This window comes from Falco punctatus (assembly GCF_963210335.1).
Source record: "Falco punctatus genome assembly, chromosome: 13".
Taxonomy (NCBI): domain Eukaryota; kingdom Metazoa; phylum Chordata; class Aves; order Falconiformes; family Falconidae; genus Falco; species Falco punctatus.
In genome coordinates this window covers 22,480,082-22,492,263 of record NC_137593.1, presented here as the reverse complement: position 1 = coordinate 22,492,263, position 12,182 = coordinate 22,480,082, and the positions used below count along the sequence as shown (strand labels likewise).

The following is a 12,182-nucleotide window of genomic DNA, read 5'->3' as shown; positions in this document are numbered from 1 at the left end:
CTTCAATTAACCTGTGGACTCAAACTTGTTCAGAGCAATTTACTGTTGTTGTAACTGGATACACAGCCTGCGTGGCAACTTTTGTTCTTTGCATAAGTGGCCTCAAGGTCTGTCTCACCAAGGCATCTCTGCTGACATCGTTGGATTTGGATGCGCTCCTGAGTAAGGGTTTGCTGTAGTGCTCAACGGTCAGCTCAGACACCCTGATCTCAAACTCAGTCTTCATTGTCTGTGTTCTGAATATTTAACTGGATGTGGTTTATTTAATGAAATTCTTACAGTAACTTATCACTCAGTGCTCAGCTAAAGTAAATAGAAGAAGAATTGGGATCCCACTTAAGTGTACTACAATTAAAACAGAAAATTATTTTATTAATCTAACTCCGGTGTATATGCAATAGAAGACCACAGTAGTTTTTATGCAAAGGTAACAGGAGATGTCCAGTTTCCTTCAGGTAACTGCTGTAAGAGACCTTTCTGAAGGTCATCCTTGGATTCCTTGCAGTACTGTTCTTCCCTTCCTTGACTGTCACTTTCTCGTTCAATTGGACAATTTACCTGTGGGCTTATCTTTTAAGTATTTAAGCAGTTACAGTGGATTTCATTAAACTATCCATGTGCTTACATAGAAAAGCAGTTCTGATTTGGTGTTTCAGTTGCAATTTTCATACACGTTCAGCAGTTTGGTTTGGTTTGACTTGGAATTTAGACATGAAGAATCAGCCCAAAAATAAATCTACATTAATCACCGGTTAAGTAAAACACAACAATGCCTTCCCACCCACCTTGCAGTTCTGTTACACGTAGCAACGGCTTGGACTTAGGAAACACATTTGAGCTGGTAGAATCTTACAAAACAGGGATTTATGCAAAGCCTTTAATTGCTTCCTTGGAAGTTTTCAGGAAAAGAATAAAGCCAATTTAATTGTTCACCGCACAGCTTTTCATAAAAGCTCAGAAAGTCAAGTAATCCTCTGATTTCTTACATGCTTTTCAACTTTTTTGTCAGAAATGTTGAAAAACTTGTAAGTAGGTGCCCCTTTCCTCATGACCTGATGTTAGGTGACTAGCCATCTTTTCAGCATTTGAAAGCCTTCTGCAAGCCAGTGAATCCTTTCTTGATTTTATACATGGACCAAGGTATCTCAGAATCATCCACCAAATTTGTCTTTATCCTTTAAAATTATGTAGACTCCAGTACCTTATTCTTGGTTTAATTCCTAAATTCTGTTGCTTTACAGGAAGTAATATTTGCTTGAAAATTTGAAAGAAAAGGTCCACAATTCAATATTTCCTGAAATTTGCACACTAACTATATTTAGGTTCTACTAGAAATGTCCAAGTTCCGGGTTGTGGAAGTGCTATGTTTAACCTTTGATATGAAAAATTGTGTGTGTCTCTGACTGCTATTCATAGAACTTCCATGAAAAGTATCTCCCTGAATTTTCATGCCTTCAAAAATCCTGTCTTATCAGTTTCCTATTTCATGATACCTCTGCTAGCAGCAAAAATTACTCAGGTACTTATAGTTTAAGAGCATCTCACAATAATTATTTGTTTTAAACTGAGATAGTAGTTTAGTAGGACAGATGTGTGCTGCGTAGTCAGTTGCACTGACTGTATCTGAGCTGAAGGCACACGAGATATTTTTCAGTTATATTTTGCAATAGAATAGGTTGTCAAATTTTTTTTAATTGAATTTATTATTGTAATTTCCAGATTTCAGTACAACTGGTTATTTTAATTATCAGTACACTAAATGAAAGCTTTACTACAATGAATTATCCACACAGTCTATTGATGTATTATATATTTTTATTCACTAGGAACAAAGTTTAGGTCTAGAGTAATAGAATATGAAACCTGCATGATTTTGCATTAATGATGTCTTAACCTCATACTCGTAATTTGAAAATCAGAATACAAACAAGTATTTTTTGTTAGCCAAAAGACATGCAAATGTTGCTTTTCTGTAATTTTTTTTCAGTATGTCGTACTCTAAATGTAAAGTACATAATTAATTTGTACAGTCAGTGATGCTTTTCTTCTAATCTAATCAGCCACGGGAATGCTACATAAAAATTAACAATTCCTGCGCACCGAGGGATGGGTGAGTGTATGCTTGCTGTGCACTTGAGGGGAACACACAGCCCCACACTGTCTGATGCTTTCATAGATTTGCTTTGATAGTTGGCTGCCCCAGAGAATTTCTGTTTCTCTGGGAAGTAGCTATTATAAATTGGCTATGCTTTCAGTTGTGATTTTGGTATGACAGATATAGTGTAAATGTGATTTCTCCCACTAAGTCTTTACCTCCTTCAGACATGTTTAGTCATCATCATGAAACATTTGATATACAGGCCCTTTCAGGCTCTTGAGAATCTTTTCTTGTGGAGCTAAAATGTTAGAGGAATAAAAAGTGTTAAATGAAAAAAATGATATTTAAAGCTTATGATTCAGAAGCTTCTTTGTCATACTTTAAGAATAAGAGTAAATATTAGAGAAAAAAGAAATCTGAAAAGGAGATACAGATCTCTACAAACATCCAGGTACAGATGGACAAGAAATGCAGGGATGCATATCAAAATATGTATTTCTCATGTATTCTTGGGATTATTTTTTTTTTCATAAAAAGGAAACCTGATAATTTCTTTTTTATAGAAAAAACAAAGTCTTATTTTATAGTAATGATTTTGGTGGCCACCCACTAATATCTCTTAAATCTGCTACTTATCTGAGTAAAAGGGAGAGGGAGGCATTTTATACGTGAACTTTATTTCCAGAAAGCTTTCTATACAAAATTATCCAAAACCTCAGCCTTCTCACATAATTTTCATTCAGAGCATAGAAGTTGGGTTTCAGATAGAACATGACTCCGTGTATTTCCTCTGCAATGGTATAAAGTAATTCAGGCATGGTGGTGCTGTAGTGGATATTAATAACAAACCAAGCAGAGCAATCTCTAGCCTTGAGCAAATAGAGTAAGTTCTGAGATAGTACTGTAAGTGGGTATAATCCATTAATATCTGAAATATTATTTGGTTGCTGAGTGTAATCTACCTATATGTCATGCTGTACCTACATAAACCCAACTGATCTCCTTTTCATTGTTTAGGAGGAAGATAAAAGGTCATACAACTTAAAACATCTCATACATGCAACATTCCCAGTTTTAATAGCTGTAGCATATAGGGAATAACAAAAGTTCTGTTTGGACCTTGTATGTTTCCACTTACCTTTTGGAGTCATCCACAATTCTAATGATTTATGGGATTTATCGTCTTCATAGCAATGGATAGGCTAAACTGGAATTCTTTTGGGTGTTTTGGTCTAAAAGATATTCACTTTATGGTATGCAGGAAAATTATTGGCCAGAGTTACTTTTGCTATTGATTTGCCTTACCTCTGTTTGGTCATAATTACTTTTTAATATGTAATCTGAAGAATGCTTATTGGTGCGTGATCGCTTTATAGCCTTTTTTTTTTTTCCTTTACCTATGTGCACTTAATGTCTTTAATAAACTAATTTTTGGGTTTAGCACACTACATTTGAATAGGGCACAAGTGGTTTCTAGTCCCTCAGTGGAATGTAGCAGCAAATGCTAAAATGATGTCAATTATGAATTGTTGAGTACTTTACAAAAGAAAAAATGCAAATTCAATTGAATCCTCCCCATGAGGAGTAGTAACTCAAAAAGTAACTTCAAAAAGCGTAAAGCTGGCTCCTGGGTCTGGCTGAGAGTGCTGGGAGTAGCAGTGAAGCAACAGCATATGTTGAATATGAGGATCTCTGAATCATACAAGAAATATAGATACAGCTTTAGTTCTTGCTATGAAAACATAAAAATGACAAAAAACTACTGGATCGTGGATGATGCAGGGGGATGAGGTGGAGAGGCAAGAGAGGAAAAGGATGACCACAGATATGGAGAAACAGAAAATGAGTACGGAAAGTAGAGAGGAGAGAGGTTGATGCTGCCATATAAACAGTCTGTGCTTTGTTTCCAAAGAATACTTTTTTACTGAAGAATTACGATATAATTTTGAGGAAAGCAAAATGTACTGCTGATATACCCGAGGGAAACTGAATCACTTGGCATCTGCCATTGCTGCTCTTAATTGTGAACTTGCCATCCGCAGAATCACAGCAAAATGACAAGGAACAAAACTGCAGATAGATAATCCCTTTTTTCTGTTTTGGTACTGAAGAAATCAAAAAGTACTACTGGATGGGTAGTTTCATTTTGAAAAGTAGTTTCAGTTCTGCTGTGAAGGACAGAGGTTTCATCCCAAATTACCTCCTGACCCTGCCAAAGGCTATAGGGAAGTTAAGAGGAAATATCTGCTCTTGTGAGTTCCATATGAACTGGTTTGGGTCTACTATAATGTACTTTAGGGAAGCATATCGGACTTCTTGTCTTCAATATTCAGATTTTCTTTTCCTCTTTTTTCTTTAAGAAAGGGATATACAATTTTAAAAACACCTAAACCATTTGTGCCACATTTTGGCAAACACAAAAAGGCATATCTTTTAGTGCCTTTTTTTTTTTTTTTTTTTTTTTTTTTGTCTGAAGAAGCAGTTGTCCCATTTCTAGCAATAGTAATTTTATTTTAGAGCAATGTCTGTAATCCAGCAGACTTTTTCTAATCAGCAAAACAGTGCTGCACAAGGAAAATTTCAGCCAGCTCAACTGTGAATAAATGTTTGAGCTTTTAGATAATTTCTTTAATGATATCCATGAAACATCAAGGTTTTGTGCAACACTGATATTGAAAATTTCTTCCCACAGTCTATTTCTTTCATGTCTCTAACATCAACCCAAAACTATTCTGGGATGCAGGCCCTCAATGCTGACTTGTTTCCTTCCATAAAGGCACTAAGAACATAATTGTGATTAGTACTGAAAAAGAGCTATATACTGATTAATAACAACATTCTCTGGCAAAGTCACAAATATAGCTGATAACTAATTACCTCTGCATGGTATATAACATATAATCAGCCTGTCTGCAAAATGCCAGCTATGTAATTAAAGGCCCAGCACTTACCATTTCAGTAAAGAGACTATGCATAATGTTTGGGTTGTATAATTTCCTGACTTATCTTTGAGTGTAAATACAGAAGCATGAATATACAACCATTCTTCACTTTACTGAAATTATTGAGCTAGGCAAATATGACTCATCACACCTTTTTCTGCAACAAAAACAAAACAGCATTTGCTTTTCTCTGCATTATGTCCTGATAGTACTGGATTGTGCCCAGAGACAGGCAATGGAGCTGATGAAGGGTCTAGAGAACAAGTCTTATGAGCAGTGGCTGAGGGGACTGGGGTTTAGCCTGGAGACAATGACACTCAGAACCGTACTGCTCTCTACAACTACCTGAAAGGAGGTTGCAGACAGGTGCGGGTCGGGCTCTTCTCCCAGATAACAAGCAACAGGACAAGAGGAAGCATCCTCAAGTAATGCTAGGGGAGGTTTAGGTTGGATATTAGGAAAAATTTCTTCACTGAAAGGGTGGTGAAGCATTGGAACAGGCTGCCCAGGGAGGTGGTGGAGTCACCATCCCTGGAGGTGTTGAAAAAACACATAGATGTGGTGCTTAGGGACATGGCTCGGTGGTGGACTTGGCAATGCTGGGTTAACAGTGCACTTGATGATCTCAAAGATCTTTTCCAACCTGAATGATTCTATGATTCTAATTACCTGCTGGAACTGAAGTAAATACAACACTAATCTGCATGGGGAAGGAGTGTCTATTTCTTATGTGTCTTTCTGCAGTTATAGCTAACTCCATCTTAGACTACAGCAATATTCAAAATTATTATAACAGTGGGCTTCCATACAAATAACACTAAGTGATTCTGTGGAGATATCGTCTCAGTTTAATGTGAGATTTGTGTAAGAGCAGGAATTCTTTGATCTCTGATTTGCAGTGCACACCTTCAACACAGCAAATATCTTTCAAGTAAATCACCTTTCCCAAAATATGGGAATTGTAAAAGGGTGTTTAATGCCTGTGTCAGCTCGGTCTTCCTTTGCTGAGTACATTTAAAGCAATCCTCACAAGCCTGCAAGCAGTGTCAACACTTCCTTCAGGGACAGCAAACCTTTGAAGAGGGATTTGCCAGGTGATGGAAAGCATTCAGAGGCAGCAGTCCCATTTTCAGCAATAGAGAGGTCATTAGCACAGTGGAATATTCTGGTAGGCTTTTATCTCTGTGCAGACTACCCAACCCAGGAATCCTGGTATTTTCCAGGTGGTAGGTGAGAACTGAGGTATCAAGACTGGGTATTTATTTCATGAATGAAAAATAGCACATAGCACTTCCTGTGGGATTTGAATAGATAAGGAGAGTCTAGTGCTTCGGTCTAATGAAGTGAGTGATGCATGTAGGTGAGTATGTGTGAGGAGGAGGAGAGAGGAAATCTCTTCAAAATCCAGTTTCCAGAGCTGAGCCTAACTGTTTCCCCTCAAAAGCAAACAAGCCACAATTAGCCTGTTTGCTTTGTCTCTGGAGCCTAGTTTGCATTAATCACACTCTCTGCACTGAGATGAGCATTGTATTTGTTACAAACACCAACAGCAAGGGAAGGATATATCATCCTCTTTTGAACAGTGACAAACTCCCTTTTCTTAGTGCAAGCTCCTTATGCTCAGAGAGAAAACAATACTAAGTTATTGAATACCCTTCAGGTTCAGGTGTATGGCCAGACTTAGCTGCCTGAAAACTCAGTCCTTGGAGCAGCAGGCAGTCAAGGTGCCTGGCTATAATGTTACCTTTAACATTTGAGTATTGGTATTTCAGTCAGGTTTTTAAGAAGCAAACTGAAAAAAAACCCAGTTTATTAGTATTTGAAAAGTAATTGCAAAGAATAGGAGGGCGTGTTTTGTATTAACACTCAGACTTTTTTTTTCAATTAAGTATTATTAGCATACTGAAAAGCATGACCTTGTTTTTCTAGCAAATAATACATGTTTCAGGAGGCTAGTTAAACATGTAATCTCTTAATAGAAGTATCTAACAGACAGAATCCCTGCATCTATCACCTGAGCAGAAGACAGATCCTGGAGATCAGAGAAAGTGGTTTAAATTCCAGATAAGATTCAAAGATGAATGATAAAGCCCCAGGAGTGACAAAGGAGAGTTTCATGTATGCTGTCTTGAGGTGGGAATAAATTCACAGTCCAAAAGCTCATTTCAACTGCCTTCAAATATAGTTTGCTCAAAACCCACACTTCTTTTCAGTGTTGGTTATACCTCAGTTTTAGGAAGGACATTAATATAATGCAGGTAAGACTAACACAATTTGGACGTCCATGAAAATGTTATCCCTAACCTATTTGGTCACTTCACATTGATGTGTTCATGATCATAATATGCACCTTTTGGAAAGAAAAGTGTTTCTTGCTTTGTAAAAGCCTTATTAGTCAAAAGTCTAAAATTTAATTGAAAACTTCAATAAAATAATGGCAATCCATTTTCAAGTTTCAGGCTATGAAACAAATGAGGTATTTGGGCTATTTCAGTTAGGTAGGAGGTCAAAGGATCTGGGGGGGTTAGGGTTTTTTTTCCGTGATGTTATTCTTACTTGTTAAGTGGTAATTATGTGTTCAGTTTGTGAGTAGTTCTCTAAGATGCTGTCTCCCTAAATCTTTCCATTTTTTAATCTCTGATCATATATAGAGGCACTATAACATTTATAATATGTATCACATTTATAGTACTTTCTGTAATTTAAAGAGATCTTTAACAGAAAATTTATATTGACAAATCATAGTGTAGGTATCTGGCATATAAATAAATAAATAAAGCAGCCCTTCAAAGTTGAAGGCAGAAAATGAAGCTTGTAATGTTTATTCTGGTTAAGATTTTGATTGTTCTTTGTATTCCTCAGATTCAGATAGATAAGGGTTGATTCAACTTGATTTAAAAAAAAACATTACCATGTTTCATTATTAGGTAGAAAGTACATTTATCTGAGAATATTGATCATTCTTTCCATTTAGAAAGAAGCAGTTTCCCACCCTGATAGGACCAATGAAATATTTTATTGAGCCTGACAAGCTGCAGCATTTCATGGTGGGAGGTATAATGCTTCTTTCTTCCCTTTCTTTTCCCGCTCTGCGCAGCAGTAGATTTTAAAGGGCAAATCTGTGCTGGCAGTGGCCGTGCAGCATTTCCAAAGCAAAGTTCTTTGCATTATCTTTAATAGTTTTATTTATTCTTTTATATGTGCAAGTAACTCATTTGTGGAATGTTGGTATGGTCTGCAATTAAGTAGCAGTAACCATCATATTAACTGCTCGATCTCAGAGCACCTTACTGACGTGCGGAATTAGACTCTATAACTCGAAAGTTATAAAGTAGGTATGTTTATTGCGCGCAGATGCACGGGGGATCGCTCCTCCACAAGCGTGCATACCCGAAGTGACGAACCATCTCACATTTATACAATGAAACAAATGAATATTCAATTAACGCCTATACATATTCGTTACCTAAACCCCGCTTCGTATGTTAATTAGCTTATCAGTCCGTTTCCTGGAATGTGGTGGTCTTGCAGGTTTGTAGGTGATTCATGTTCTTGTGACCATCCGATCTTCTCCAGCAAGGAGACTTAGCACTCCCTCCCTCTAGATAGCATTGGAATATCTCTCATCCTTTTCTCATTCTTTTTTAAATAGCCCTTTTGTTAGAGGAAGAAGGGCAGGCGTCTCCTCAAAACTGTGGTTGTCTCCTCAAGGATTTGTGCCTATGTGACCAGACACCGCACCCATGACTAGTCACCATACCCACATTCCTTGAGCAGACATATACAATCACAATCGATGTCCATTGTCCTCATTTCACACTATTTCTCCATATCATTACAAAGACCATCAGCATAACCATCCCCTTTAAAATAGAAAACATTAGGGAAGCAGTGAGTGTCCAGTGGAATGCTGCCTTTAGCTGAAAGGGTACCAATGGGTAGGGTGATCTTTTGAATAAAATTGATAAAGAGCATAATTCAAGTTCCCACATAAATAAAACTGGGATATTATAATTATTTTAATCCATAAATATTATATGTACAGGAACTGAGCAAATGTTAACCCTTGTTTAAAAAAAAAACACACATAGACTGCTTTTCTAGATCATCTTCTGGCTTTGGTAATAGGAAAAGCTTCCTCTGGCCAAATGTTTTGTAAAGAGTAAGTTGTTCTTGTGACAATACTGATTTTTCAAGTCTACTCCATTTTAACTGCCTAATTTTGACACTGAATGAGCTTTTGAAAATTTTATGTTGATGAAACCTGAGGAGACTAGAGGTGTCTCTGAAAGTCTTCAAAGTAATGCACTTTTTTCTATAGACTCTACAGGGAATTTAACTACTTGTTTTATAAAGAGGAGACACTTAAAAGGCCCATCTAACTTTAACAACTAAATTAATGAAATCATTGCCCCTTCCTCTAGCCCCAGGTGGCTTGTGGCATGTTTACTTGTTTTTATAATCCATAAAGATGAGAGAAGGAGCTCTAAAATATATTAGTCAAAGATAGAGTCACTCAATCAAAGAGATCAGAGCATATAATTATTGGTCATCGTTGGTTATGGTTAGTTGAGTCTGACAAGCTAAGCAGAAATTGTCTACTTTAGGTGTGGACAATATAGAGTTATTTCTGATAAACACTGCTATTTTTTTTCCTTCCTCACCTTTTAGTTGCCTGCTACTCTGTTGATGAATGATTGTGCAAGTTAAAAATTTTTATCTGAGTATTCTTAAATAAAAACATTTTGATTTAGTAAGGACATGGGATTTTAAGAGATTCATTGAGTTGATGATCTGTCTACAAATTTTGAGTAGGTCTTTTGAGATTTACAGTTCTGTTACATCAGGAACATCAGGCATAAAACTTCAACTGGGTGCTGTATAAGTCTCAAATGGATGCTGCTCAACATTCAGAAAGCTAGTTTGAAGGAAAAGCCAGCATGCATAATTATGCTAAAAATTGAGTGTGAACTCACAGCTTGTTGTGACACTGATGTTCAGGGTGAGTCCTGAGTATTTTCTGTGGTTTCTTTTGTTTTAATTTTCTACCACGTTATATGTTGTTTTGGGAACAACTTCTTTGTAGAATGCACATGAAAATGAATGAATTATGGAACGGTTGTATTTTTTCTAATGGAGATTGTGAGGGTTTTAGTCATTGCTAAAGGAATATTTTATAAAATTCTAAGAAGAAAGTCTGATGACTGTGAGGGGTTATTTTTTTGTAGAACAAACATTTTCTGATACCTGCTAGACCCTTTCTCCTGAAGAAGACTGAAAACAAAACAGCTAATACTCTTTTGAGATCACCAATTCTGACAGTTGGACTGTTAAATGCTGTTTGAACTTAATCAGGGTACTTTTCTGCCTTTTGTTAGTTCATGATCAAGTGGTGTAATTAATAGGAAAAAAGTGAAAGAAATGAAAGGATCAAAGTAAAACAACACTATCAGTATGAGTTACTGTTCAGTAAAGCTTTCTGTTAAAGGTAATGAATATTATAAAAACAAAGCACGCCTGAAATGAAAACCTTTTTTAAAATTCTTATTATTTAAACAGCAGTAGAGAAAGTTGCTAAATGCTTATTTAACTGGTCCACTCATGTCCTGACTTTCTAGCTTCTGCTGAAATCAGTGCTGCCTCCATTAGGCATCAATTCCTGACAGCCCTATAAAAAGGGGATATGGCTTCTGAAACAAGGTGCCACATCAGTGGCCCCCATTATATACTCTCATTTAAAGACCATCCCTCAGCCTAGAGAGCCTGGAAAGAGTGCTGGCCCAGTTCTGACCATCATCTTCCAATAGCGTTCACTGGGCTTATTTACTCGAGGGAGAGAGAGGGATTAATGACTAGGGAAAATTTCCTTACTGATGAAGAATATTGAACATATTCTGTCCTAATCCCATTAATATTTCTTTATGACATCATTATAACAGTTTATACAAATTATTTTGCCTTATATTACCTACCGAGACTGTTTTTATTATTAGGTAGCTGAAGGAATAGCAGTAATAGTTTTATTGAATAGTATAGTTAATAGTTATCAGTTTTCTGTTAGCCATGTTTCACTTCAATAGTTTAGTTTCAATTTCAGCCCAACTCAGTTATTAAATATTTAGTCTCTGAAAACTTTTAATATATCTTTGGATGCTCTGATAATTGTGAAGGGTTTAGCAGGTTTTAAACTGATTTGTTCTGATATAAGCTGTGAAAGTACCCTGAAGTCTTTACAACTAGAATAAGAGATTCACAACTGGTAGAATACTAAAAACTGGTCTAAGAAAATACTCACATTGATATGAGCTGTTTGGGGTTTATTAATTTTAGTGATCATACCATGTTAACATTTTGAAAACAACGTTCCCTATTTACTTTAAATCATAGGAAATCTATAACTGTTCTGCAAATGTTTTTTTGAATTTATTTCATTCTAGGTTGCAATAACAAAAAACCACACCAAATTTTGTGCATTTAGGTATGTATATGTGTACTTCTATATATCATACATTGATAGATATATATGTACAACAGAAAGCTAGAAAGTATGGAACTATTGAGTTGTTTTTAATACATCCTTCCCCACCCAATCAACTCTCTTAATCTTACAGTAACGTAAAAGTCTTTAGGTACAGTACAGAGTAATCTAGTCTCTTCTAAGAGTAAGAGAGGAGAAGAATCTGTCCAGAATCTATCCAGGTATATTTCAAAATAGAATGGTTTCTGTTGGAAAAGGGCCAACAGTAATATTACGCAAGATCTTTTCAGGGGACTGCAAAATGAGAAGCTAAGAGATAGACGTCTTTGATTATTCTTTTCCCCCCTCCTTTCTTTTTTTACAGTTAATGGATAGAGGCTTACTGTTAGGTTTTTTTAATTCCTTTCAGTTTTTGAACTCTGAAGGTTGGTTTGCAGATGACTCAAATGTCTTATGTGGTTGGAATAAAGTTGGCTTCATTAAATGATGGGATAATAGGATGGATATTGTGACTACAAAAGAGGGCACAGAATACTGCAATGAAAGACAGTGATCTACTCTGCATGGCAGGATGCCAACAGCACAAGGGAGACTAAAAGAATCCACCTAGAAGAAGAGTTCAATGCTACAATTAAGATACTCTCTCTAGTATATGGGGCAGGTA

General features: G+C 36.3%; 1 protein-coding gene and 1 long non-coding RNA gene across 2 annotated transcripts in view; one reads left to right on the top strand and one right to left on the bottom strand.

The window, feature by feature from the left end:
• Positions 1-12,182, top strand: part of CLSTN2 (calsyntenin 2) — a 416,233-nt gene that overhangs the window by 362,688 nt on the left and 41,363 nt on the right. The window lies entirely within an intron of this gene.
• On the bottom strand, positions 8,365-8,877 carry LOC308072858. Its single transcript, XR_013931834.1, has 2 exons — positions 8,777-8,877; positions 8,365-8,745 (listed from the first exon to the last, which is right to left on the bottom strand). It is a non-coding gene; the product is annotated as an uncharacterized lncRNA (long non-coding RNA).